The 27,287-nt window shown below is 38.0% G+C and overlaps 3 long non-coding RNA genes across 3 annotated transcripts in view; 2 read left to right on the top strand and 1 right to left on the bottom strand.

Annotated features, from left to right (window-relative positions):
• The window catches only part of LOC127132278 (uncharacterized), a 63,099-nt gene extending 59,602 nt beyond the window's left edge, over positions 1-3,497 (bottom strand). The window contains exons 1-2 of the long non-coding RNA XR_007806657.1: positions 2,883-3,497; positions 1,421-1,890 (exon numbers count right to left, since the gene is read on the bottom strand). This is a non-coding gene — a long non-coding RNA (uncharacterized LOC127132278). The remainder of the gene's footprint in view (positions 1-1,420; positions 1,891-2,882) is intronic.
• Positions 3,498-15,303: 11,806 nt separating this feature from the next.
• LOC127132277 (uncharacterized) lies at positions 15,304-16,605 on the top strand. Its single transcript, XR_007806656.1, has 2 exons — positions 15,304-16,242; positions 16,511-16,605. It is a non-coding gene; the product is annotated as an uncharacterized LOC127132277 (long non-coding RNA).
• An 8,955-nt stretch (positions 16,606-25,560) lies between these two features.
• On the top strand, positions 25,561-27,048 carry LOC127132276 (uncharacterized). Its single transcript, XR_007806655.1, has 2 exons — positions 25,561-26,499; positions 26,909-27,048. It is a non-coding gene; the product is annotated as an uncharacterized LOC127132276 (long non-coding RNA).
• The last annotated feature ends 239 nt before the right edge of the window (positions 27,049-27,287 follow it).

Raw genomic sequence — 27,287 nt, 5'->3', positions numbered from 1 at the left:
AAATACTCATTCAGGAAGGCTTTTTCCATCTCTTCCCAAGATGTGATACTACCGGCAGGTAAAGAATATAACCATTCTTCGGCTTCTTCCGCTAAGGTGAACGGGAACATTCTCAATTTCTTAGCTTCTTCGGTGTGACCATCAATTTTTAGAGTGTTGCCAGTGGTCAAAAACCTCTGCAAATGTTTGTTTGCATCTTCATTTACCTTTCCAGTGAAATTCTCCCTTTCAAGCTAATTAATAGTACTAGGATGTAACTGGAAATTAGCCACGTTCACTGGTTGGTTGACAATTGTTAATCTGTCGGTTGGTGCATTTGCACCTCCATAGTCACCCAACAGTCTTTCTGGTGGCGGTGGATTCTCTGCCATTATTTCGATCTCTCTCTCTAAATCTGAATCTGAACCTGAATGAATGGAAGGTTATTCTTCGTCTGATTCAAGTCTTGCCAATCGAGCTTGTCTGAGTCTTGCCCGCAAAGTTCTTTCGATTTCTGTGTCAAAAGGAAAATCAGCTGAGGCCTTACCTCGCATACAAATATCAGACATAAATTAGTTGATATAATCGAAATAAATTATTAAAATAACGGAAAATAAATTTTAGTTGCAGAGCAACAAAATTACAATTGAAATAATTTAAAATTTATATTTGGCAATCCCCGGCAACGGTGCCAAGAACTTGATCGGGAAAATAGCAAGTGTACTATTTTGTCAATGTAGTAATAATAGGGATGTTTCCCAAAGATCGATCTCGAGGATTGCGCAGCAATACAAGTTTAAATTGTGACTTAATTGAACAAAACAAATAGTTGGGCTTTTGTAAAAAGTCACTGTATGAGAAAATAAAACAGGGTAAATCTTTTCACAATTTATGATAATATGCCAAGGATGGTGTATGAAAATCTTGTGTAATGACCCTTTAGTGAATATCTCTTTAACAATACAAAATGTTCAATTATCGGATCTTAAAATTGTTTCCTCCCAAGACCTCAGAGGGAAACCTTTGGTCATTCATTTTAATCTCTAAGTCCTTAGGCGATTATAATGAAACCAAGCAATTACAAATTAACAAGATAAAATCGGTAACCATAGGGTATCCCTAGCCCTAGGTGACATCTATTATGGTTTCACTGTACAAACACCTTAACAGTTGCAATCCCGCAAATTGTTAACCATATAACAATCCTAATTTTTCTGATAAAGAAAGCATTACGAACATTGCACAGTGAAATTAACAACAAACATCATATATTAAGGAAATTATTAATTCATAGCCATTACACGATCAATCCAGGGACATCCCCCTGGCATTGGGGGGGTTTAGCCTCTCATATTATTCAAATAAGATACAAAATAAAATTTAGACATTACAAAAGTAAGGGAATCCCGTTGATCTTCAATCGCATCCGCTCTTGAAGGACCTCCGTTCTTCGCCGCCTTTGATCACTTCAATCTTAATCATACTAAATCTGTAATCGTGAAAAATGTCATTTTCTCCGTATTCAAAAGTCCCCTAAATAATTCTTTATCACTAATTTGATGTAGCAAAAGTCCAAAATGCCCTCTGGGATCAACCGTGCCAAAATACAGCAAACACTGGAAAATGAGGTGTCCAAGCCAACACTAGCTGTGTCAGGCAACACGATAGGCCGTGTTGGCTGTCTGGCTGCAAGGGCTGACACGCCCCTTCCAGGGTGGCTGACACGGGCACCCGTGTCAGCTCCCCATTTATGGCTTTGGCTCTCTTCTCCTGACACGGGTCGTGTTGGGCAACACGGGTGGTCGTGTCAGGGCTACTGTATTGTCCAATTTCCTCTTCCGATAGGCCCGGAACGTCTGATTCCCTTGATGATTCCTCTGGTATTCTTGCTTACATTTGAAACCAGTAAAACTACCACAAAGAGACATAAAATGGATTATACTGATGCAAATCAAATATAATCAATAAATTGAAATAAAAATGCAAAACATCTAATTTACTAAACAAAACAAAAAACAGGTAGACTAATGTGTTACCGACTTCGTGAAATTGTGCCGAATGAGTGTCAGAAAACAAGTAGAATTGGAGACTGATCACTAAAAAAAAGAAAGAGAAAGAGGATAGGCCCTGGTTGGGGCGCTAGCACCATCAAACAAGGGGTACATTGGCAGCATCTCATGGCCTAGGCAAAAATGAGGCCCGTTATCCCCCTTTTTAACTTGTTGCGGTGCAGAAAGAGAAAAGAATGGGTGCGTATAATACTGGAGGTTCAAATGGCCTTCTCTCATTCCAGATCCATTGGATCTGATGACCCACATGAATTCAAATCAACAGACAGTGTGGATGCATTCACACACGCGTTATGATGGAGATCCCCTCATGGGAACTCTAGTTAACTCCGAGTCAACCCACATGTGGCACCCTCAGACAATGCCAAATGGCAGTGGATGGATGGAAGGACGGAGGGATATAAAATCCAAAATTCTCCTAAAATAATTCATTTCCTCCAAGTCATTCTCTTTCATCTCCGAAATTCTCTCACTGAAAAAGAGAAAAAAAAATTCTATAATCCTGAACAAGCATTGGCAGAACCCACTGGAGAAGATGGTGGTTGGCGGCCGTCTGTGACGGCGCTGCCTCTCTTCTCTGGCCAACTACCAAATCCGAACCCTATCCCCGCTAATTCTTACCTCCTAAACCCAACTATGGCCTTAATTTTACCAGAAACTAACCACAAACCCATATATTCCTCGATTCTTAACAAAAGCCCTAAAACTCAAACTTCAAATTAAATGGTGTACATGCAATTAATAAAGTAATTAGATTAGGGTTAATGCTTAGGGGATCAAGCAGCACACAATGGTGAAGAAAAAAACTGAAACAAAGCAAAGTATTTCTCATACCTCATCAGAGCCTCTGAGTTCTCCGACAAGTCTTCTCGTCCTTTTCGATGCTTTATACTCTGAATCCTCATCTTCTTCTTCTTTCTCTACCTGTTGTTGTGTGCTAAATTTTTGTGGTTCTTGTATTACGAAAAAATCTTTTATGTTTAAGTGTATTTTTCTCTTTTTTTGCGTCAGAATTAGGCCCCGTTATGAGCGTATAGGTTGAAAGGTTTTATAGGTAGATATTGGACTGGTGGTGTGTGTTTGTTAGAGAGATTTTAGGGTGTGACAATCGACTGAGCAAAATATGGAATTGGGTTAATGGATTAAATCAATTTTAAGGAAATTTAGGGATTGAGGTTTGACATGAGAAAATCGTGGAATTCGTGGAGGTGAGGGACTGACTCAGTTAGAGTCTTTGTGGAGTGGGAATTGAGAAGCTTTAGGGAGAGGGGATTGAACTCGGAAAATTGTGGAGTTGTTGTAACTGCACGAACTGTTGCAAATTTTATGGAATGAGGTGGATTGAGTGAAACAAACTAAGGGTAAATTAGGGATTTACATGGAAAGCATAAAAGGGATTAGAATTATATTGATAAACAAAAACTGAAATGAACTAAACTTGTTCTTGCAATGCGGATGATAAATAATTAGGCCTCCAAACTTTGATAACCACATTTCCCAATTGAATACAATTAGCCCATGTGATTAGTGTAATCCTTGGTGTATGCGTGATTGAACCGGATTGATGCAAGATGATTAGTAATGATAAATGTGTCAAAATGGTGTATGAACAAAACTTGGCATCACTTGGAAATTAGGTTCTTGTTACATGATGCATGCTTTCATGACCTGTATACATTTCTTGATTGTATCTTCCACGAATGACCATGTGATATAACCATCATGAATGTAACTAGTTGTCGTAACTCGAATAATGAGAACATAATGATTAAGAAGTGCAATCGCACGTTCACGGGATGGACTTAATAGAGTCACCACTGAGCTTTATTTATTCTCAAAGATGGAAAGAGAAAATATTAATAAAACACCTAAGAATGACTATGATTATGGTCGTCTCAACCAAATTAGGGTTTGGGAGTCAATTACGCAAGGGGAAGGTATTAGCACCCCTCACGTCCATTGTACTCAACAGGTAGCATTTAATTAATTGTGCGTGTTAGTGTTAACTTAAAAATGTTAGGCTTCTCGAGTTATTAAAAGGAAAAAGAAGATGACAAAAAGGTTTATTTTTTATTAGGGTGCGAAAAAAAGAAAAGAGAAAATGTTTTTTACTTTTTTTTAATGTGTCTGATGAGACTTTAAATCTCGCTCCAACGTATCTTCGGGTGCAATATAGAACTCAAGGCTTACGTAGTTCTGGATAGAAAATGTTTGTTTGTTGACTGATTTTAGAGAAAGCTATTTTGTATTAATTGATGAAAAACATTGTTTTACCCAAAATAGGTGAGGAGCGGGTGTTTGCATCATATTGAATGGATTTCTACATATCAATATTCACAAGAAAACGTCACTTATCTCAACTCAATGGTTATGGATGAAGCATTTATTAGCATCATCTTAAGACAAAATGTATTTCGTTTTTTAAAAAAGGTCTTGAATATTGCAAGGCGACGAGAAAAAGAGTTTGATTGGTTGGATGTATTTTGGATTTGAAAGACGGTAAATTATGACTTGCAAGTTCTTACAACTTGGGTCTAATACTCGGGACTATGACTGGACCTTTCACACAGGTAATCTTTTTCTTTCAATTTTATTAAGAAAATAGTTTGAATATTTACGAGTGCTTTGAAGGGAAGACAGACGTTTATGACTTACAAGCTCTTACAACTTTGGCCTAGCATTCGAGACTACGACTGGACCTTTCACCCAGGTAATCTTTTTATTCCAATTTTATTAAAAAAATTGAGGATTAAAGGTAAAAAAAGGTGATATTTTGAAAACTAGATTGATGGTTCAAGGTTTGAATCTCAATGAAAGATTTATTTTGATAATGCGTATTGTCTTGTTTAACAGATCAAGGTCTAGGCAAGATAGAATCAATGTCCAATATAGCATGCCAATCAATCACACAAGCAAGCAATAATCAAACAAATTATCATCCAATCAAGACCAAATTTAGAATCAAGACGAACACTTTTTCAATTTTGACCCCTTTAGAAAATCAAGAACTCTAGAACCCTAACTAGACAAATCTAACAATTTCTCTCTTTTTTTTCTAAAGATATTTATGAAAGAGAATACATAAGTGAATAATAATTTTTTATTTTTTTAATATATTACTAAAAAAAAAGTTATGAAAATAAAACTTGTTTTATAAATGATAATAAAAGAAACATGTTAGGAAAAAACTACAAAAACTAGTAAGACAAATAACAAATAGGCCAAATGGGGGCGTGGAATGTGGATGGAGGGGAATTGAAGCCCAAGGAGATGAACAACCCAGTTGGGGCGCTCAAACCAGGAGGGAGTGCGTCGAGTTTTGACCCAGACCCGATTCGGCTGGCCTACAAAAAACCTAAAAAAAATCAAATCATACAGTTGTTTCCTTCTTCTTATCAGAAACCAAGATCCTTGTTCTTTCTCTCTAGAAATACATTTGTTCTCAATGAAAATGAAAACTTACATAACGTCATATCCAAACACAACAATCACAACGAACAGCACTGTTGTTGTGGAATAGCAACTAGGGTTCTCCTCCTTTTTGTGATGCTTATTGTTTGTTATATTGTGGGAAATTAGAGTTTCATTTTATGTGAATTTGCTATAAGGATGATACTCATGGTAATGAAATTTCCAATTTAGTGTAATCCTACTGATGTACATGTGTTATGCCTGCTCTTTTTTTAACTTTTTCACAGTTTTGAATTTTGAAAATAAAGGTAAACTTGCTGAAAAATTGTTAGTTACTGCAGTGAAAAAGAATTCCATCTCTTTTGAAATTTTTATTTATTTGGATGACATTTGATTCATGGTCTTTGATGAATTTATTTTGATGTTAGGTCTTTGCTTGATGATGGTTATGGCATGGAGAAATTAGATTGGAGCATGACAAGCTTGAATGGATTGGCCAAGACAGATGACTTATTAAAATTAATAACCTCTAATGATACATGACATGAACATATGAATTGGCCAAGACAGATCAATCAAACAAATTTGCCCAAAGTTCTTAACCGTTAACCTTGATTTATGCATGAGAATAAACCTTTATGAACAAATGAAATGGTCATAAGAAAATAATTCAAATAATGAGATGCCAATGAATGAAATGACTGCAAATGGATGAATAAAAATGAATGAATACGGATAAACTAAGTGGGGAAAAATTTGGGGTGTGACACTAGTCTTCTTTGGCAAGAATTTGAATATTATATGATCCAAACCTTGATGACTTGGCTTTACATTCTTTGGGTGCTCCTTTTTTAGCTTGTGCTTGACAATTTCTTTGGTGTTAATGCTTTGGACAGGTTTACAAATCAAATTAGTAAAAACTACTATGTCAACATTAAAAGGGTTGCTCAAAGGGATCTGGAGTCTTGAGTGCAAAGGACTACAAATGCTTTTGATCCTCTCCATTTTTCTTTTGAAATGATAAATCAAATAGCCCTTAAGTTTGTAACAATTTAGACCTTACACTCCCAGTATTATACTATCTATGTTTGAAGACTTGTAATAGCTCTGGTCAAGAACTAAATTTGATGTAAATCCATATTATTTCTAACTTGTTTTATTTGTATTTACTTGGCCTTGGAACTTCTTCTTCTGTAAATGGCGATGACATAAACTATGAAGCCCCCAAATGTGGCAAGAGCTCAAATTTAAGTTTATTTGCTCAATCCTCCATGTGACTTATATTATGCTAGACATGGTCATTAAACATGAAAGATTAAGACAAATCCAAGTCCAAATGTCTCTCACATGATGAAGAAATTAGCGCTCAAAGGCAATGCATACAATTATGGAAAACATGATTTTAGGTTTGTAAAAAAGTAGTGACTCCAAGTAACTTGGCATGACTTAAAGATATAAGACCATATGTTTCTTTATTTGCTTCGAGAATTTGAAATAGATTTGAAATAGTACTTCAAAACTCTAAATCAAATCAAAATATGCAAATTAGGCTTATGCCCTCTTGTATTTTCAATCACATGGTCTTTTTCCACATTTGAAATGACGGGTAAACAAAGATTACCAACAATTTATAACTCGCATAAAATATCCTTTAACGCGAATTTGGTTCAATCTATGGAAACCATGCAATGTACCTTAAACAACTAAAGCTTATCGCATGAAAGGATGCCTTGGCAAAAGAGATGAAGATAATGGTGCATATGATCTATGAATAGAGAACCAGATGCAAACTAGCCAATTATTAGACTAATTATACCTGATTTTCAAACTTGAATGACAGTGAAAATTTTACAAAGACTCAAGAAAGAAAATGGTACTCTTGACTATCACCCATTTAAGTCTTCGAAAGAGGCAATGACATGGATGGTTCCTTGAGACTAGGGAATACTCTTGATTCCCCAATCCTATATGAACACCTACCCGTAAGATCAGATGAAATACTAGGATCTCTAACTTTTCACCTAAACCCTAAAGAAATTTTTATGATTGATGAGATGCATGATCAAATGAATTGATCATGCTATATATATATATATATATATATATATATATATATATATATATATATATATATATATATATATATATATATATATATATATATATATATATATATATATATATATATATATATATATATATATATATATGTTATATTTGTCAATAGATAATTTAATTTGTGTTGAAGAGCTATATCTAAACTCATTTGTTAGACTGTTTATGAAACGTTTATATGATATAATACTTGTTTAATTGAATACTTAAATCTTGTTAGTAATTTTATATTTTAAACATATTTGGTAAACATCATAAGATTTATTTTAATATTATAAAGATATAAAAATAAATCATTTTAAAATCCCTCTCACTCCCTTATGAATTTAACACATATATAATTAAAATGTATTCTCCCTCCTCGCCTCTCATATTTTGAACCATATATTTCTATAATTAAAACTCTTCATCTCCGACTAATTGATAGTTGGTTCAGTGGTGATTGATGTAACACCCAGAATATTGTTAGATTAATTTAAATATTATTTTAATATGATTATTTGAAGGTAAAATGAATTATTAAATAATATTGGGAATTATTATTATTATTATAGATGTTATTTATTTTAATAATAATTAAATAAATAAAATAAATGGAATATGAAGAGTGGAAGGGTAAAAGTGGAAATGGATAAAAGAGGCCAAGGTGAGAACTCAGAGTGTTTTCACGTATTTTTGCCTCAGAGTCAGAGAAAGGGAGAAACGCTGAAGAGAAAGAGAAGGAAGAGGAAAAGGCCAAAGATTGCTCAGAACTTCCTTCAATCCAAAGAGGTAAGGGGTCTGAACCTTATTAAACGATAATATGCGAGCAAATTCATGATATATGTTGGATTGTTGATGGATTTTGGGGATTTTAGGGAGATTGGGAAAGTTGGGGTTTTGATGGAAATTCTCCGATCTGTGAGTTTTGTTGAGTTATATGCTTAGAAGCCCGCGCGTCCACTGTTTCTGCACTTAAAATCTTATTTATGTACATAACAGCCAAATGACGTTCGCCATTATGCCTTTGGCGTTCGCCATTTGGACTTTTTTTCCAGAATAAGAGCGTTTAACGCTAATGGCGTTCGCCATTAGCCTAATGGCGTTCGCCATATCAGTTTGACGGACAGTTTTTCCAGAATAAGAGCGTTTAACGCTAGTGGCGTTCGCCATTAGCCTAATGGCGTTCGCCATATCAGTTTGACGGACAGCTTTCGCGTTTTAAACTCCCAGATGTGATATCGTTGTAATGTTGTTGTTGTTTTGTTGAGTTGTATGTCATGCTATTAATGATGATGATAACATGACTATATGATGTTGTTGTTGCTATGTTGATTATGATGCATGTTTGGTGTGCATGCATTCATGAAAGGCCGATGCCTAGTGATGAACGGACTGAGTTCCAATGATGTTGTTGACTCCGGGCTTGTGGAGAGGCTTGGTTCCTTGCGGGGAACTCGGATTCTATGGTGATGAATCTGGGAGTGGTGATCCTGTAGTTGGTCACAAAATGGGTATACCGAGTCGTGTTGAGTCATGCATGGGTGTGTGCATTGCATTTGATATGTTGTTTTGTTGATGTTCATGAGTATGTTGATTATGATGATTATGATGAGCTGTGTTGGCATATGTGAAATATATTTATGTTTATATTTCTGTCGTTATATTATTATTTAATAATGTAATTCTCACCCCTTCTGCATGTGTTTATGTTCATCTATGATGAGCAATGTGCAGATAAAGAGGAGTAGCTATTGTTGAGGTTTGAAGAATAAGTGTAGAGTTATTCTACGGAGTCGAGTCAAATGCTCTGGTCATGTGACACCGGGGTTATGGGATTCGATAGATAATTGGTTATTATTTACGTTGTTTATGATGACTAATATGTTGAGATGCTTTGTTGAGATAATGTTGAAACATTATTATGAATTGTTATATGATGAATGATAATATTTGTGTTGTTGTCCGCTGCGAAGTTTTAATAAAATAAATAATATGTTTTATGTTGTGATGCGATAAGTGTTATGTTGTAAGAAATGTAAACTCTTCTACATGTTGTACTCTGATAATTTATTTAAATATGTCGTTTGGGTAGAAGGGTGTTACATAAGTGGTATCAGAGCATAGTCAGTCCAGTCGAGTCATAATGTGATGTTTTCCCTGTTGGTCGATTAGTGTAAATGACACTGTCGATATTTAACGGTGGTGGTTGTGTTGTGCAGAGTATGGCTGGAGAAAATGACCGTGCGATTGCTGAGGCTTTGGCTGCTATGGCGCAGGCTATGCAGGCGCAGCAGAATCCGTCGGTCGACGAGTTTAAGAATTTGGGAAGGTTTCTGAAGAATAACCCTCCTACATTCAAAGGGCGCTATGATCCAGATGGTGCTCAGATTTGGCTGAGGGAAATTGAGAAGATTTTCCGGGTGATGACGTGTACTGAAGCACAGAAGGTGCAGTTTGGTACGCATATGTTATCTGAAGAGGCTGAAAACTGGTGGGATAACACTCGCCAGAGAATTGAAGTACCAGGTGCTGAGATGACTTGGGAAAGGTTCAAGACGGTCTTTCTGGAGAAATATTTTCCTGCTGATGTGCGATGTAAGAAGGAGATGGAATTTCTAGAACTGAAGCAGGGTAACATGTCTGTTGCTGATTACGCTTCGAAGTTTGAGGAGCTGGTGCAGTATTGTCCTCATTATAATGATGCTGATGCTGAGGAATCCAAGTGTGTCAAGTTTGAGAACGGGTTGCGTCCCGAGATCAAACAAGGCATTGGTTACCAGGAGATTCGTAGGTTTCCTACACTGGTTAATAAGTGCAGGATATTTGATGAAGATAGCAAGGCTAGGACTGCTCATTACAAGAGTCTTAGTGAGAAGAAGAATAAGGATTGTGGTAGTCCTTATGCATCTCCGAATGGTAAAGGTAAGCAGAAAGTAGTAGATGAGAAGAAGCCAAGTGGGGGAGGATCTCCCATAGCTGGTAAATGTTTCAAGTGTGGCGAGCCAGGCCACCGTGCTGATAGCTGTACCAAGAAAGTGCTGAGATGTTTCCGATGCGGTCAGGCTGGTCATAGAGTTACTGAATGTAAGGATGCTGGTCCGACATGTTTTAATTGTGGCGAGAAAGGCCATATCAGTTCGCAGTGCTCGAAACCGAAGAAGGCGGCTACTGCAGCTCATACTACCGGTAGGGTGTTTGCCCTGAGTGGGGCTGAAGCTCCTAAAGAAGATAATCTGATTAAAGGTACTTGCTTGATTAATAATGTTGAATTGCTTGCTATTGTTGACACTGGTGCTACTCATTCATTTATTTCGTATGAGTGTGCGACCAGGATTGGTGTGATTATGTCGTCCCTAGGCGGAAGTATGGTGATAGATACTCCTGCTAATGGTTCTGTGAAGACTTCTGTTGTCTGTCGAGGTTGTCATTTGACGATCTTTGAGAGAGAGTTCGTGATTGATTTGGTGTGCTTACCCTTGCACCAAATTGATATTATTCTGGGAATGAATTGGCTAGAATTCTATGGCGTGTTTATCAACTGCTATAGGAAGACGGTGCGGTTTTCTGAAGTTGGTGAGAATGATGAGGCAAGATTTCTATCTGCTAGGCAGGTGGGGGATTTTGTGAAAGATGAAGCTCAGATATTCGCTTTATTTGCGTCTCTGCAAGCGGATAAGAAAGTGGTGAGTGTAGATTTGCCTGTTGTCTGTGAATTTCAGGATGTGTTTCCGGAGGATGTAAGTGATTTACCTCCAGAACGTGAAGTCGAATTTGCCATTGACTTAGTACCAGGTACGAGTCCAGTGTCGATGTCTCCTTATAGAATGTCGGCAACTGAATTAGTTGAATTGAAGAAGCAACTTGAAGAATTGCTTGAGAAGAAGTTTGTGCGTCCAAGTGTTTCTCCTTGGGGTGCACCAGTATTGTTAGTGAAGAAGAAAGAAGGTACGATGAGGTTGTGTGTCGATTATCGGCAGTTGAATAAGGTGACTATCAAGAATCGGTATCCATTGCCGAGGATTGATGATTTGATGGACCAGTTGGTTGGAGCTCATGTTTTCAGTAAGATTGATTTGCGGTCGGGTTATCATCAGATCCGAGTGAAGTCAGATGATATTGCGAAGACTGCTTTCCGTACGAGGTATGGTCATTATGAATACACTGTGATGCCGTTCGGTGTGTCTAATGCTCCAGGTGTGTTTATGGAATATATGAATCGTATATTTCATCCGTACCTTGATAATTTTGTTGTGGTGTTCATAGATGATATATTGATATATTCTAAGACGGAAGAAGAGCATGCAGGACATCTGAGAATTGTTTTGCAGGTGTTAAGAGAAAAGAAATTATATGCAAAGTTATCTAAATGTGAGTTCTGGTTGAAGGAAGTGAGTTTCCTTGGCCATGTGATTTCGAGTGGTGGGATTTCTGTTGATCCTGCTAAAGTTGATGCTGTATTACAGTGGGAGACTCCGAAGTCTGCTACTGAGATACGCAGTTTTCTGGGGTTAGCTGGTTATTATCGCAGATTTATTGAGGGCTTCTCTAAGTTGGCATTGCCGTTGACGCAGTTGACTAAGAAGGGTCAAGTGTATGTGTGGGATGCAGCTTGTGAAGCGAGTTTTGTTGAGTTGAAGAGGCGGTTGACCAGTGCTCCAGTGTTGATCTTGCCTAATCCTGGTGAGTCCTTCGTTGTTTATTGTGATGCTTCTTTGATGGGTCTTGGTGGTGTTTTGATGCAGAATGGTAAAGTTGTAGCTTATGCTTCTAGACAGTTGAAAGTTCATGAGAGGAATTATCCTACGCATGATCTAGAACTTGCAGCTGTTGTATTTGTGTTGAAAATGTGGAGGCATTATCTGTATGGTTCCAGATTCGAAGTGTTCAGTGATCACAAGAGTCTGAAGTATCTGTTTGATCAGAAAGAGTTAAATATGAGGCAGAGAAGATGGTTAGAATTACTGAAGGATTTTGACTTTGAATTGAGTTATCATCCCGGTAAGGCTAATGTAGTTGCAGATGCGCTGAGTAGAAAGTCTCTACGTATGTCTATGATGATGGTTCGGGAGCTTGAGTTAATTGAACAGTTCCGTGATATGAGTTTGGGTTGTGAAGTTTCCGCTGATAGTGTAAAGTTGGGTATGCTGAAGTTGACTAGTGAAATTCTGGAAGATATTCGGAATGGTCAGCAAGTTGATGTCGCTCTAGTTGATCATATTACTATGGTTAACCAGGGTAATGGTGGTAATTTTGAGATTGATGAGAATGGCATCCTGCGATTTAAAGGTAGAGTTTGTGTTCCTGAGGTGTCTGAATTGAAAAAGAGTATTCTTGAAGAGGGCCATAGGAGTGGATTGAGTATCCATCCAGGTGCAACTAAAATGTATCAAGATTTGAAGAAGTTGTTTTGGTGGGCTGGTATGAAAAGAGATGTTGCTAAGTTTGTGTATGCCTGTTTGACTTGTCAGAAGTCAAAGATTGAACATCAGAAACCGGCAGGTATGATGCAACCTTTGAAGATTCCTGAATGGAAGTGGGATAGCATTTCCATGGATTTTGTGACGGGATTGCCGAGGACGGTGAAAGGTAATGATTCTATTTGGGTGATTGTGGATCGATTGACTAAGTCGGCGCATTTCTTGCCGATGAAGATTAATCACTCTTTAGAGAAGTTGGCAGAGTTGTATATTGAGGAGATAGTGAGGCTGCATGGTATTCCATCCAGTATTGTGTCTGATAGAGATCCCAGATTTACTTCTAGATTTTGGGAAAGTTTGCAGAAAGCGTTGGGGACTAAGTTGAGGTTGAGTTCAGCTTATCATCCTCAGACTGATGGTCAGACTGAAAGAACTATCCAATCCTTGGAGGATTTGTTGAGAGCTTGTGTGTTGGAGCAGAGTGGTTCTTGGGATAGTTATTTGCCGTTGGTGGAGTTTACTTATAATAATAGTTTTCATGCTAGTATCGGTATGGCTCCATATGAAGCATTGTATGGTAGGAGGTGTAGAACTCCATTGTGTTGGTATGAACCAGGTGAGAGTGTTGTACTCGGACCTGAGATTGTGCAGCAGACGACTGAAAGGGTTAAGATGATTCAGGAGAAAATGAAGATTTCTCAGAGTCGTCAGAAGAGTTATCATGATAAGAGGAGGAAGGCACCTGAGTTCCAAGAGGGAGATCATGTGTTCTTGAGAGTTACTCCGACGACAGGTGTGGGTAGAGCTTTAAAGTCTAAAAAGCTTACTCCGAGGTTTGTGGGTCCGTATCAGGTTTTGAAGAGGGTTGGGGAAGTGGCGTATCGGATAGCTTTACCGCCATCGCTTTCTAATCTGCATGATGTGTTTCATGTATCTCAGTTGAGAAAATATATTGCGGATCCTTCGCATGTTGTTCAGTTGGATGATATCCAGGTGAGGGATAATTTGACCGTTGAGGTGTTGCCAATTCGGATAGATGACCGAGAAGAGAAGACCCTGAGAGGTAAGAAGATTGCTCTAGTGATAGTTGTTTGGGGAGGTCCAGCTGGTGAGAGCTTGACTTGGGAGCGTGAAGATCAGATGAAGGAGTCGTATCCAGCTCTATTTGCTTGAGGTATGTTTTCGAGGACGAAAACTTCTAAAGTGGGGGAGAGTTGTAACACCCAGAATATTGTTAGATTAATTTAAATATTATTTTAATATGATTATTTGAAGGTAAAATGAATTATTAAATAATATTGGGAATTATTATTATTATTATAGATGTTATTTATTTTAATAATAATTAAATAAATAAAATAAATGGAATATGAAGAGTGGAAGGGTAAAAGTGGAAATGGATAAAAGAGGCCAAGGTGAGAACTCAGAGTGTTTTCACGTATTTTTGCCTCAGAGTCAGAGAAAGGGAGAAACGCTGAAGAGAAAGAGAAGGAAGAGGAAAAGGCCAAAGATTGCTCAGAACTTCCTTCAATCCAAAGAGGTAAGGGGTCTGAACCTTATTAAACGATAATATGCGAGCAAATTCATGATATATGTTGGATTGTTGATGGATTTTGGGGATTTTAGGGAGATTGGGAAAGTTGGGGTTTTGATGGAAATTCTCCGATCTGTGAGTTTTGTTGAGTTATATGCTTAGAAGCCCGCGCGTCCACTGTTTCTGCACTTAAAATCTTATTTATGTACATAACAGCCAAATGACGTTCGCCATTATGCCTTTGGCGTTTGCCATTTGGGCTTTTTTTCCAGAATAAGAGCGTTTAACGCTAATGGCGTTCGCCATTAGCCTAATGGCGTTCGCCATATCAGTTTGACGGACAGTTTTTCCAGAATAAGAGCGTTTAACGCTAATGGCGTTCGCCATTAGCCTAATGGCGTTCGCCATATCAGTTTGACGGACAGCTTTCGCGTTTTAAACTCCCAGATGTGATATCGTTGTAATGTTGTTGTTGTTTTGTTGAGTTGTATGTCATGCTATTAATGATGATGATAACATGACTATATGATGCTGTTGTTGCTATGTTGATTATGATGCATGTTTGGTGTGCATGCATTCATGAAAGGCCGATGCCTAGTGATGAACGGACTGAGTTCCAATGATGTTGTTGACTCCGGGCTTGTGGAGAGGCTTGGTTCCTTGCGGGGAACTCGGATTCTATGGTGATGAATCTGGGAGTGGTGATCCTGTAGTTGGTCACAAAATGGGTATACCGAGTCTCTCCATTTTGTCAGCTAGCTCTAACGGATTTCTCCACTCCACTATCATACTCTCACACTCAGTAAGGAAAAAAACAAAATTCTAACACCTCTCTCCATTGTCCCTGCTCCACTACTAACAACCTCTCCACTCTCATTCCACTCTCTCACAAAACCCACTCTCAGATTCTCTCTCTGCTCTCACCTACAAAATCCACACTCACCGCTACTCTCCCTCTCACACAAAAACCCTTCCTAAAAATGAAAAAGAAAAGAAAAACTGAAATCCTTTTCACTCTCTCGATCCCAAAAACCCTTTCTCTTCCATCAAAATCGTCTCTCAAAATCGCCACCAACACACTCAAATCCTCTCCTCTTCGGTCTCACTCTCAAATCCACAAAACCCAAGCCGCTTCCTCATCGTCACCTCAAATCCGCGAGCTCGCACGCCATTAACCCTTCATCAACCAAACCCCCCAAATCCGTCTTCGACCACCTTCAAATCGCGTCCCTCAAACCCTCGAACGCTACCTTCATTCAACCCACCAGCTGAAACCCAATCGCGAGCTCCACCGCCACGAGCTCAAGCTCGCCGCCGCCACCAACTGAAACCCCTTCTTCCATCCGTCTTCAACCTCATCACCACTGTCAAACCTCCGCCTCTTCAGTAACCCACGCCGTTAACCCACAACCTCACCACTACGGCGAAGACCCCGTGACCCACCTCTCAACTATTCCTGTAGCTTTTTTTAATTTTTGTTTAAATTGATTTGCTGAAAATGTGTTGCTTCTGGAATTATTGGATGTTTACAGGGAAAGTTTGAAGTCCATCATTGAGAGCTTTAGAGCCGTGGGTATGTTAGGTGAATGATCGATTTCAAGTGATTTCTGCTGTTACCCTGTGATTCTGCTACGAACCACTCACTTCTTCCGCCGCCGCTTCAACCGTCGAGGAGCCGAATCACCCCAACAACACCGAGCAAATCGCTTCATACCATTTTCACGATTTCAGTTTGGTAACATTTTTGTTGTTGATTGTTCTGTCTTTATCCCTTTTGGATTAAGGTTCTTCTGGTGTTGTGTGAGTTACCATGTTAGATTTGTAATTAATCTTGATTTATTTAGTCTGTGGTAGATTTTAACTGATTAATTCATATAGTTTCATCATTAGTCATACTGTTTGTGGCTTGAAATTGGTACTATAAGGTTTAAAGTTTTAGGATGGCTATTTGGTGTGCATTTTACCATACAGAGTGTTGATTTCTTTTTTTTTCTCTTTCTCAGTATCGTGATCTGGAAGTTGCCCTTGAAACATTCAAGCTATATTTTTTAGTATTGTAAATTGATGCCCATGTTACCGAGTATTGATTTTTCTGGTTTTTTGCCATTCTGATATTGTCTTAATTGAATTTTCATTTTTGGTTTGGTGCAGTTGTATTGTTGCTGCTTAAATTTCTCACCACTTGCATATGGTCCTAAACCTTAGTTGTGTTAACACTTTGAAATCAACGTTTGAGTACTTTAAAACTTTGGCAAATTGAATAGAATATTGAATAGAATATGTTTAACTGATTCTTTAGATTTTGGGATAAGTGTTAGTCATAATGAATAATCCTCCTGTTAATTAGTACATTGCGGAGCTGCTTGTTACAATTATATTTTCCATGGTGGCTATGTACAAACCGGTAGGAGCATACCGGCTCAATTGAAACAAATAAATTGAACTTTCTTTCTCTTTTCTCTTTTGATTCAATTAAAATTTTGATTAAAATTTCAATTAGCTTAATTAATCAATTTTAATTATCTTAATTATTTGATTTAATTAAATAATTTTGATAATTAATTTTAATTAATTCAATTAATCGATTTAATCAAATTTTAATAAATTACTTTTGTTAAAAAAATTTGATCGATTCTCCCGCTCTCACAAATTTCACATCATTTCAAGCAAAGTTATTTTATAAACCATTTCATTTCAATTTTAATCCACCATCTTTTCATAAATCATTTTCATTTTCAATGACATTTCAATTTATCCATCCAAACCAATTTCAAAAAGCACAATCATGCAATTCTCGATTTAATATCGAGCCCTCTTTAAAAACACCCTTGTAAGTCGATTGCTCTTAGCATCGCCATCAACCTCACATAGCTTACTCTTGGGCTTCCTTACAATGAAACCTACTTGATTATTGATTAATCGAGTAGATGAAATAATACACAAAACAAAATTCACTTCCTTCATAGACATGAACTCAAACCATTTTTCCAAACCAACTCAATTTCAAAATAATTTTCTCTTAAACATAAACTTGGGATGAAAAGGAGATAGGAAGCCTACGCTTCACTATTTCTCAAGTACTTGAATAATTGGCGTACGCCACATTGCGCAAGTTCTTGTCACCCGATTAAACCTTAATCGTACATATTCAAATAATATTTTAAAACATTTCTACAATTCCAAATCCTTGTAATTCCATATTTCAGATGAAAAGAGGATAGGAGGCGTACGCCTCACTATCTTTCGATTATTCGAATAATTGGCGTACGCCACATTGCTCGAATCTTCGTCATCAATTCGAAACCACAATCGAATAATTTCAAATCAACTTCAATAGAGAATGGGAGGCGTACGCCTCACCATTCCTTGATTATTTGAATAATTGGCGTACGCCACATTGCTCAAATCATCTTCAAATCCAAACCTACCAATTCAAAATACAAACTATCTACGCAAATCATATACAAACATCTAAACATATCTTTTACAATTTAAACCTCGGATGATAAGAGATGGGAGGCGTACGCCTCACCATCTCTCGATTATTTGGATAATTGGCGTACGCCATATTGCACAAATTATCGACTTCCGACTAAAACACATTAAATAAACTTGGATAAGGGAATAGGTGGCGTACGCCTCGTTATTCCTTGAATAAAGCAAGTAGGAGGCGTACGCCTCACTACCGTGCGTATTCAACATCCACAAACAAACTTTCGATAAAAATTCGAACGAAAAAGGGAATAGAAGGCGTACGCCTTATTATTCCTCGAAAGAATTGGACGATTGGTGTACACCACATTGCTCAATCTTTCGTCGTTCTTCAAAAACATCTCAAAACAAATCAAACCTAATTTCTCGCCCCCGAGCGATCGAAACCAATCAAACCCAAACACATCAAATCAACTTGTCACCCCCGCGTGACCAAAACCCCTTCAAAACGAACACTGTCAATCCTTTCTAATGCGCACAACAAACCAGTGCTAGAGCCTCCCCCGAGAGTAGACAACGCCAGCGTTTAGCCGTTAGAACGCCGACTTACACAGTCGTTCATCAAAACAAAACACACCTAAATATTCATAGTTGCCCGAACTACGAATGCTCTGATTTCCTTATTGCACCATAAGGATACGTAGGCAGGAGATTGCTGTATCTTCGCGAGCACACTAATAAAAAACCTCCCATTTCTCCCTCCTGAGGTCTTCATCCATATCTACCATCAGTTCTAATCACTCGAAGCAAGCAGATAAACAGTCAATTAACAGTCAAATAGCAAAATCAGACTAAGAGGTTCCCGTTGAGTACAACGGACGTGAGGGGTGCTAATACCTTCCCCTTGCGTAATCGACTCCCGAACCCGAATATGGTTGCGACGACCATTATTCTATTTTCCTAAAGGTTTTCTCGATATTTTCCTATTCCTTCATTAGGAATAAATAAAGTTCGATGGCGACTCTGTTTCGAACAACATTTTTTCCGCGTCCTATCGCGAGGGATTGCATTATCACTCATTTTTTGAGGTGCGACAGACTGGCGACTCTGCTGGGGACCCTGCTCCAAGCAAGAGAGAGTCTAGCCTAACTTAGTCTGATTTTGCTATGACTGTTGGAAGATTTTCTTTCTTTCCATGTTTATCTCTCTGTATTTTATATTGCTTATGTTGTATATAATTTTCCTTGATACTTTGATGTGGGACTTGATGTTTGCTGTGAGATAAGCTTCATACCTGAGCTTCGAGAAGAACTTAGAACCCGGAGTTGTGTAGTATTGAACCGAGGGGCGTACGCCTATTGGGACAATACGAAGACTCCACCTGGAGTAGATCTGTTTGGAGTTCCTATCACAATATGGCTAGCCCATCATTGCGGTGGAGGTTCTAAACACGATCCGTGACTCTAGGGACCTCGCCTTAAAACCAAGTTTTGTTTTCATAATCGGTGATTATGTAGTGTTGAGCCGAAGGGTGTACACCCTGTTCGTACAATACGAGAATCCCACTTAGATTAGATCATTTCAGAACTCCCATCACGATGTGGCTAGCCCACCATTGCGAGGAAGTTTTGAACTTGATCCGTGAGTCTAAGTTCCTTCCTTGAAAACACAAACTTTAGAACCTACCTTTGGGAATTTCTTGTGATCAGAAAAACTTGTATTTCTTCCTTTTATCCTGACGTACCTGACGTGTGAATAATCTTGAGTCTGTATTCCTTTGCAAAAAACCTGGCAAAATTTCATGCATTTGCATATCATAAACATGCATTGCATTTCATCTTCCAAAAACAAAAGCTTACACCATATTCTCCCTTTGTCCAGTAACGTTGACTACTCGACACCGGTATGAGACACGCCGCAACTACAAGATGACACTTGAACAACTTGAAGCCAACCAAGTTTCGATGAGAACAGACGTTGACTCCAGGCAGACAAAGATGGATCGTCTGCTTGAGGCCATGTTACTCTTGGCCCAGAAGGAAAAAGATGCTGAGACTAACGCCGAAGCCAGGAAAGTTGCTGCTCAATTTGGATCCCCATCACTTAGCATCCCTGGAGTGATTGACCTTGATGGTAACCCTGCCCAGCCTGGAGGAGAACCGATCCCTATTCCGATCCCCATGGTCAACATAAACCCTCATGAGCACTCTGCTACATCTGCTCGCCATGGATCCATGATGGGTGATGAAGATCCGTATGACGCTTTCTTCATGCCACAACCTGTCAAACCTGATTTCTTTGAATGAAGGCGATCATTATGCCATTCTTACCATTTCGCACTTTTGCAATTTGTTCTTGTATGTTTAAGTACTGTATGCTTTAAACATTGTTATTTGTATTTGGTCTTATTAATGGGATGATTATGCATGCTTTGAATCAATCTTTCATATTCACTCATCTATCACATTTGCAAATCACAAACACATACTTTTCCACCTCACTTTCTTCATCACACTATTGTTAGTAAATGTTGGAAGGAGGATGACGAAAACAAAATACTCATAATTGCTGATTGAATGCTTTCGGATAAAATCCTTGCTAATGATGTATAGGCATTGTTTCAAATCCCCAAACACTGGAGAGATAAGGAGTTAATCCCTAGTCAACCACTTCGAGCCTAGAAGTAGGAGTTTCTTTCGGATCTACAAACCCTTACGCTTAACCTGGGGCAGGGTAGTGTTCAGTTAATCTGACTACATAATTACAAGATGAGATATCCCATACAAGGATCAACCATATGACATTCTCAACACGCATCCTGAAATGTCGAAAGAACCACACAAATCCAAATCTATGTCGGTTGTTCTTCAATGACCAATGACTTGGCAGTCACAATTTTCCAAAAAAATCAATCAAAGAAAAAGCTCGCTAAGTCCAACACCTTGAAAGGGGACTTAGGCAAAAACAGGGGCAATCCCGATGGATCAGAGCTTCAAACAAAGCGGTCCATGCAAAAGTTAGGGATCAAAACAAGAATCAAGAGAGACAATGAAAGTCTCCAACCAACCAAAACAAGATTCAGTGACCACCATACCAAAATCAAAGGGTCACCGACATCCAAAAAACGAAATAAGGTGGCTGCCATTCCAAGAGACCTTGAATCACCATCTTTATCCTTACACCTGCAAAAGACGAATGTGTGTGAGATAACTGAACGTAGGATTGGAGATCATCATGAAGAAGGGGTGGGTTAAAATAAACTTTGAGCCTTATATCCTTTTGTTTCAAATAACCATGAACCAAGCCACGTTACAACCTTCAAAAGACCTAATTGAAGTAAGGTTTGTTCTAAAAGCATACTATAGCAAGATTGAGTAAACTGACTCCTAGACATTAGCTAATGTTCTCTTCTCATTCACACACCAGCTAAATCAAGCACCGCGTTTGGACACATGATCCACTCGTCACACACTACCACAACACTCCAAATGAATGATTGTTTTTCAAAACTTGCATAACTGTTGCATTAACATCACCATTTCTTGGATAACAATTCTTAATTGTTAGTCAGTACTTGACATCGAGAAAATTCCAACAAGGTGCAATTCAAGGGGCACTTGATCTTTGGTGCTAACACAAATCAAGACCACCCTGTAAATCAGGGGCATGGCATCTTCTGATCATATTGACATAAGAAGTAGTCAGCATAAGACAAATCTCCAAGCATCAGTTGATCAGGGAGGAAAAACACTTCAATACTCAGTCCATCTGGGGCAGATCCCTCAAAGGCTAATCTGGGGCAAGACGAGTTGCAAGGGGCAAATTCCCTTCATATCTTCAAGTCAGTCAAGCAGATTGCGTCAAACATTAGTGACTGCTTGAATTCACGACAAAAACGTCAAAAGTTCATACCAGTACAACATCATATGTTGACAAGAATCCTTAGGGCACATCAAAAGCACAATCAACATGCGTTGATCACGTCGCTATGCTCAGTTATAGGCTGGCCAAACACTTCAGAAGAAGAACTGAGATCTTCTCAAAGACAAATACACAACATATCAGCAAGAGATCAGACTTGGGGCACCATGAGTATCCGCGTTTATTGCGTGTTCATCACATTATCAACTACCGAGTGTCGGGAAGTCAGATCCCCCCCACCAATCAACAGCTCAATCCACATTGACAATTACCAGAAAAGCCAAAGTCCACCTCGCTGGCACCCACACAAAAACAAATACAACCAACACTGGTTTCCAAAAATACATTGCCTTTGAAAAGGGGGGCCAATCCCAAACAAACCAATCATCCTTTGCATTCAAACATGCATCACATGCATCACATACATCACCTCATACATAATACATACATATCATTCATGTATATAACACAAATCAAAATCCAAGGTTTAGTCGTAGGCATCCAGGCCAACCCTCAGTTGAGTCATTGTTTTTCTCTGAGTGACTTCCTACCCACTATTGGGCATTCCCCATCGAGCTACATCCTTCAACCTTTTATTGATAAGATGTTATCCTCAGCTAAGTCAGCATTATTTCTCCAAACACCTACTTTGCTTCACGTTGAGCATCCCTCAACAAGTCGTTTCTTGTAACCTTTTGTTGACAGAAACTACATCTCTCCAGAGAATATCGGTTCTGCAACCTTTTGTTGTTGATACCCCGAGCAAATCTTACTCATCAATGTTCCAACACTACCCAGCAAGTCAAGTTTACTGAACATTGACAGCAGCCTTATTTTTCCAATATTTTTCTCGCTATCATCCTTTTGGTGAAAGTCCATTGAGGAATAATATTAATCATCACCCTGTTTACGATCACTGCTATCCTTTTGGTAATGGTAAATCCCTGACATTTGTGATCTTACTGTCATCCTTTTGGTGTCGAAGATCCGTGAAGTTTTGGTCTAACCTTCATCCTTTTGGTGAATGGTGACCTCTACAATTATTACAGCCTACCGTCATCCTTTTGGTGTCGGCGATCCTTGTGGTGATAAGGATCCTTGTCATGTTGGTTCAATCATCATCCTTTTGGTGATGACGTCCAGTTCAATCTAAAATCATCCTTTTGGTGATAGAGACTATAGAGTTCAGTTTAAGCTATCATCCTTTTGGTGATGGTGACACTTGGAAAATCCAACCCCCACTGTCATCCTTTTGGTGTCAGCAGTATTTGAAGTCATTATAACTTATTATCATCCTTTTGGTGGTAACAAGTTTCGAAGTTATGATCTCACCTTCATCCTTTTGGTGATGATGATTGTGGATTCATTATCATCCTTTTGGTGATAACGAGTTCTGTTGTTTGTAGTACCTTCATCCTTTTGGTGATGGTGACTATTGACTTATTATCATCCTTTTGGTGATAACAAGTTTTGTTGATTGGTTTTACCTTCATCCTTTTGGTGACGGTGACCATTTGAGTTATGGGCTCATTATCATCCTTTTGGTGATAACGAGTTTTGTTTTGATCTTACCCTCATCCTTTTGGTGATGGCGATCATTGAGTCTGTTTCAGCTTATTATCATCCTTTTGGTGACAACAAGTTTTGAAGTTCTGTCCTTATTATCATCCTTTTGGTGATAACAAGTTCGGTTTGTGTGATCTTACTGTCATCCTTTTGGTGTCAGTGATAACAAGTTGGTGTCTTGATCCTACCTTCATCCTTTTGGTGATGGTGATCAATTGCGTTGTGTACTCATTATCATCCTTTTGGTGATAACGAGTTTTGTCGTTTGACAATACCTTCATCCTTTTGGTGATGGTGATTGTTGACTTATTATCATCCTTTTGGTGATAACAAGGTTTTGTTTGATCTTACTATCATCCTTTTGGTGATGGGGATCCTTTGAGTTGTGTGACTTATTATCATCCTTTTGGTGGTAACGAGTTGTGTCTTTTAACAATACCTTCATCCTTTTGGTGATGGTGATTGTTGACTTATTGTCATCCTTTTGGTGATAACAAGTTTGTGTCTTGATCCTACCTTCATCCTTTTGGTGATGGTGATCAATGGCGTGTGTGCTTATTATCATCCTTTTGGTGGTAACTAAGTTTTGTCGTTTGACAGTACCTTCATCCTTTTGGTGATGGTGATTATCATCCTTTTGGTGATAACAAATTTGTCTTGATCTTACCTTCATCCTTTTGGTGACGGTGATCAATTGCGTTGTGTGCTTATTATCATCCTTTTGGTGGTAACAAGTTTTATCTTTTAATTATACCTTCATCCTTTTGGTGATGGTGATTATCATCCTTTTGGTGATAACAAGTTTGTCTTGATCTTACCTTCATCCTTTTGGTGACGGTGATCGATTGTGTGTTGATTTATTATCATCCTTTTGGTGATAACAAGTTTGTTCTGTGACTATGCTTTCATCCTTTTGGTGATGGTGATCATTGGGTTTTCGACTTATTATCATCCTTTTGGTGATAACAAGCTTTGTTGTTGGATCTTACCTTCATCCTTTTAGTGACGGTGATCTCTGAAGTTGATGAGTCAACTATCATCCTTCTGGTGATAACCTTGATACTATACTCTCAGTAATGGGAAACTTTACCAGAATAACCATCATCCTTTTGACGATGACCACTTTTTGAAGCTCGGTTTATCCATCATCCTTTTGGTGATGACGATCCTGAAAATCATGGTGAATCTACTGTCATCCTTTTGGTGTCAGAAAAACACGTCCACCTTTGTCTTTACATCAGAAACGACCTGGGCAAGATTTGAGTGTTGACTCGAGGGTTGGCATTGATTTGGCATTCTACCCCTATTACCTCGGTGCTGTTAGAATCCATTGCATTTTCATTTGCATCTCTCCATTGCATTCCAAAAGACAAAATTCGGATCCTTTCGTATTTAATTACCTTCCACCACGAATGTATGATGACATTGTCATTCTTACCTTCTAATTCAAGATAATTAAATAGGGGCAACTGTTGTACCCCAATTTTGTCCGGGCATTTTTAATTTCTAGTAGAATTAATTTCATTTCGATTTTTGCATCATACGCATACCATTACATACATTGCATCATGAATAAATACTCTAAATGTCAGTCAAATTGGACTCAGTTGAGAATACAGACAAAATCGGTTGAATTGTCGAAATTTGAGGAAAACAGTTTATTTTTTCAAACAATGTGTTTTGTCTTAACAATTTTTGGGCGACTGGCTTAATTTTCCGAATAAAATTGGTACTTGATTTCTATTTTTAATTGATCATTTTCTTTTGTTTAGATATTTAATTAAAATGATTAGAGTGTATTTAATTTAATATTAATTAGTTTTTTTAAAAAAATATTAATTAGTTTTTTTTATTATTATTAGTTAATTTTTAAAATATTAATTAGATTTTCTCTAAAATATCAATTAGTATTAGTTTTTATAAACATTAGTTAGTTGTTTTAAAATATTAGTTAGATTTTTCTTTTTAAACATTAGTTAGATTTTTTTAACATTAATTAGGTTTTTCTTTGTTGATTTTATTTTCAAATAAATAATAAATATTAAATTTAAAAAAAAAAAGAAAAAGGCATTGGATTCTCTCCATTTTGTCAGGTAGCTCTAACGGATTTCTCCACTCCACTATCATACTCTCACACTCAGTAAGGAAAAAAACAAAATTCTAACACCTCTCTCCATTGTCCCTGCTCCACTACTAACAACCTCTCCACTCTCATTCCACTCTCTCACAAAACCCACTCTCAGATTCTCTCTCTGCTCTCACCTACAAAATCCACACTCACCGCTACTCTCCCTCTCACACAAAAACCCTTCCTAAAAATGAAAAAGAAAAGAAAAACTGAAATCCTTTTCACTCTCTCGATCCCAAAAACCCTTTCTCTTCCATCAAAATCGTCTCTCAAAATCGCCACCAACACACTCAAATCCTCTCCTCTTCGGTCTCACTCTCAAATCCACAAAACCCAAGCCGCTTCCTCATCGTCACCTCAAATCCGCGAGCTCGCACGCCATTAACCCTTCATCAACCAAACCCCCCAAATCCGTCTTCGACCACCTTCAAATCGCGTCCCTCAAACCCTCGAACGCTACCTTCATTCAACCCACCAGCTGAAACCCAATCGCGAGCTCCACCGCCACGAGCTCAAGCTCGCCGCCGCCACCAACTGAAACCCCTTCTTCCATCCGTCTTCAACCTCATCACCACTGTCAAACCTCCACCTCTTCAGTAACCCACGCCGTTAACCCACAACCTCACCACTACGGCGAAGACCCCGTGACCCACCTCTCAACTATTCCTGTAGCTTTTTTTAATTTTTGTTTAAATTGATTTGCTGAAAATGTGTTGCTTCTGGAATTATTGGATGTTTACAGGGAAAGTTTGAAGTCCATCATTGAGAGCTTTAGAGCCGTGGGTATGTTAGGTGAATGATCGATTTCAAGTGATTTCTGCTGTTACCCTGTGATTCTGCTACGAACCACTCACTTCTTCCGCCGCCGCTTCAACCGTCGAGGAGCCGAATCGCCCCAACAACACCGAGCAAATCGCTTCATACCATTTTCACGATTTCAGTTTGGTAACGTTTTTGTTATTGATTGTTCTGTCTTTATCCCTTTTGGATTAAGGTTCTTCTGGTGTTGTGTGAGTTACCATGTTAGATTTGTAATTAATCTTGATTTATTTAGTCTGTGGTAGATTTTAACTGATTAATTCATATAGTTTCATCATTAGTCATACTGTTTGTGGCTTGAAATTGGTACTATAAGGTTTAAAGTTTTAGGATGGCTATTTGGTGTGCATTTTACCATACAGAGTGTTGATTTCTTTTTTTTTCTCTTTCTCAGTATCGTGATCTGGAAGTTGCCCTTGAAACATTCAAGCTTTAGTATTGTAAATTGATGCCCATGTTACCGAGTATTGATTTTTCTGGTTTTTTGCCATTCTGATATTGTCTTAATTGAATTTTCATTTTTGGTTTGGTGCAGTTGTATTGTTGCTGCTTAAATTTCTCACCACTTGCATATGGTCCTAAACCTTAGTTGTGTTAACACTTTGAAATCAACGTTTGAGTACTTTAAAACTTTGGCAAATTGAATAGAATATTGAATAGAATATGTTTAACTGATTCTTTAGATTTTGGGATAAGTGTTAGTCATAATGAATAATCCTCCTATTAATTAGTACATTGCGGAGCTGCTTGTTACAATTATATTTTCCATGGTGGCTATGTACAAACCGGTAGGAGCATACCGGCTCAATTGAAACAAATAAATTGAACTTTCTTTCTCTTTTCTCTTTTGATTCAATTAAAATTTTGATTAAAATTTCAATTAGCTTAATTAATCAATTTTAATTATCTTAATT

This window comes from Lathyrus oleraceus, chromosome 3 (genome assembly GCF_024323335.1).
Source record: "Lathyrus oleraceus cultivar Zhongwan6 chromosome 3, CAAS_Psat_ZW6_1.0, whole genome shotgun sequence".
Classification (NCBI taxonomy): domain Eukaryota; kingdom Viridiplantae; phylum Streptophyta; class Magnoliopsida; order Fabales; family Fabaceae; genus Lathyrus; species Lathyrus oleraceus.
The sequence above is the reverse complement of the archived record's forward strand: the minus strand, read 5'-3'. Positions and strand labels throughout refer to the sequence as shown.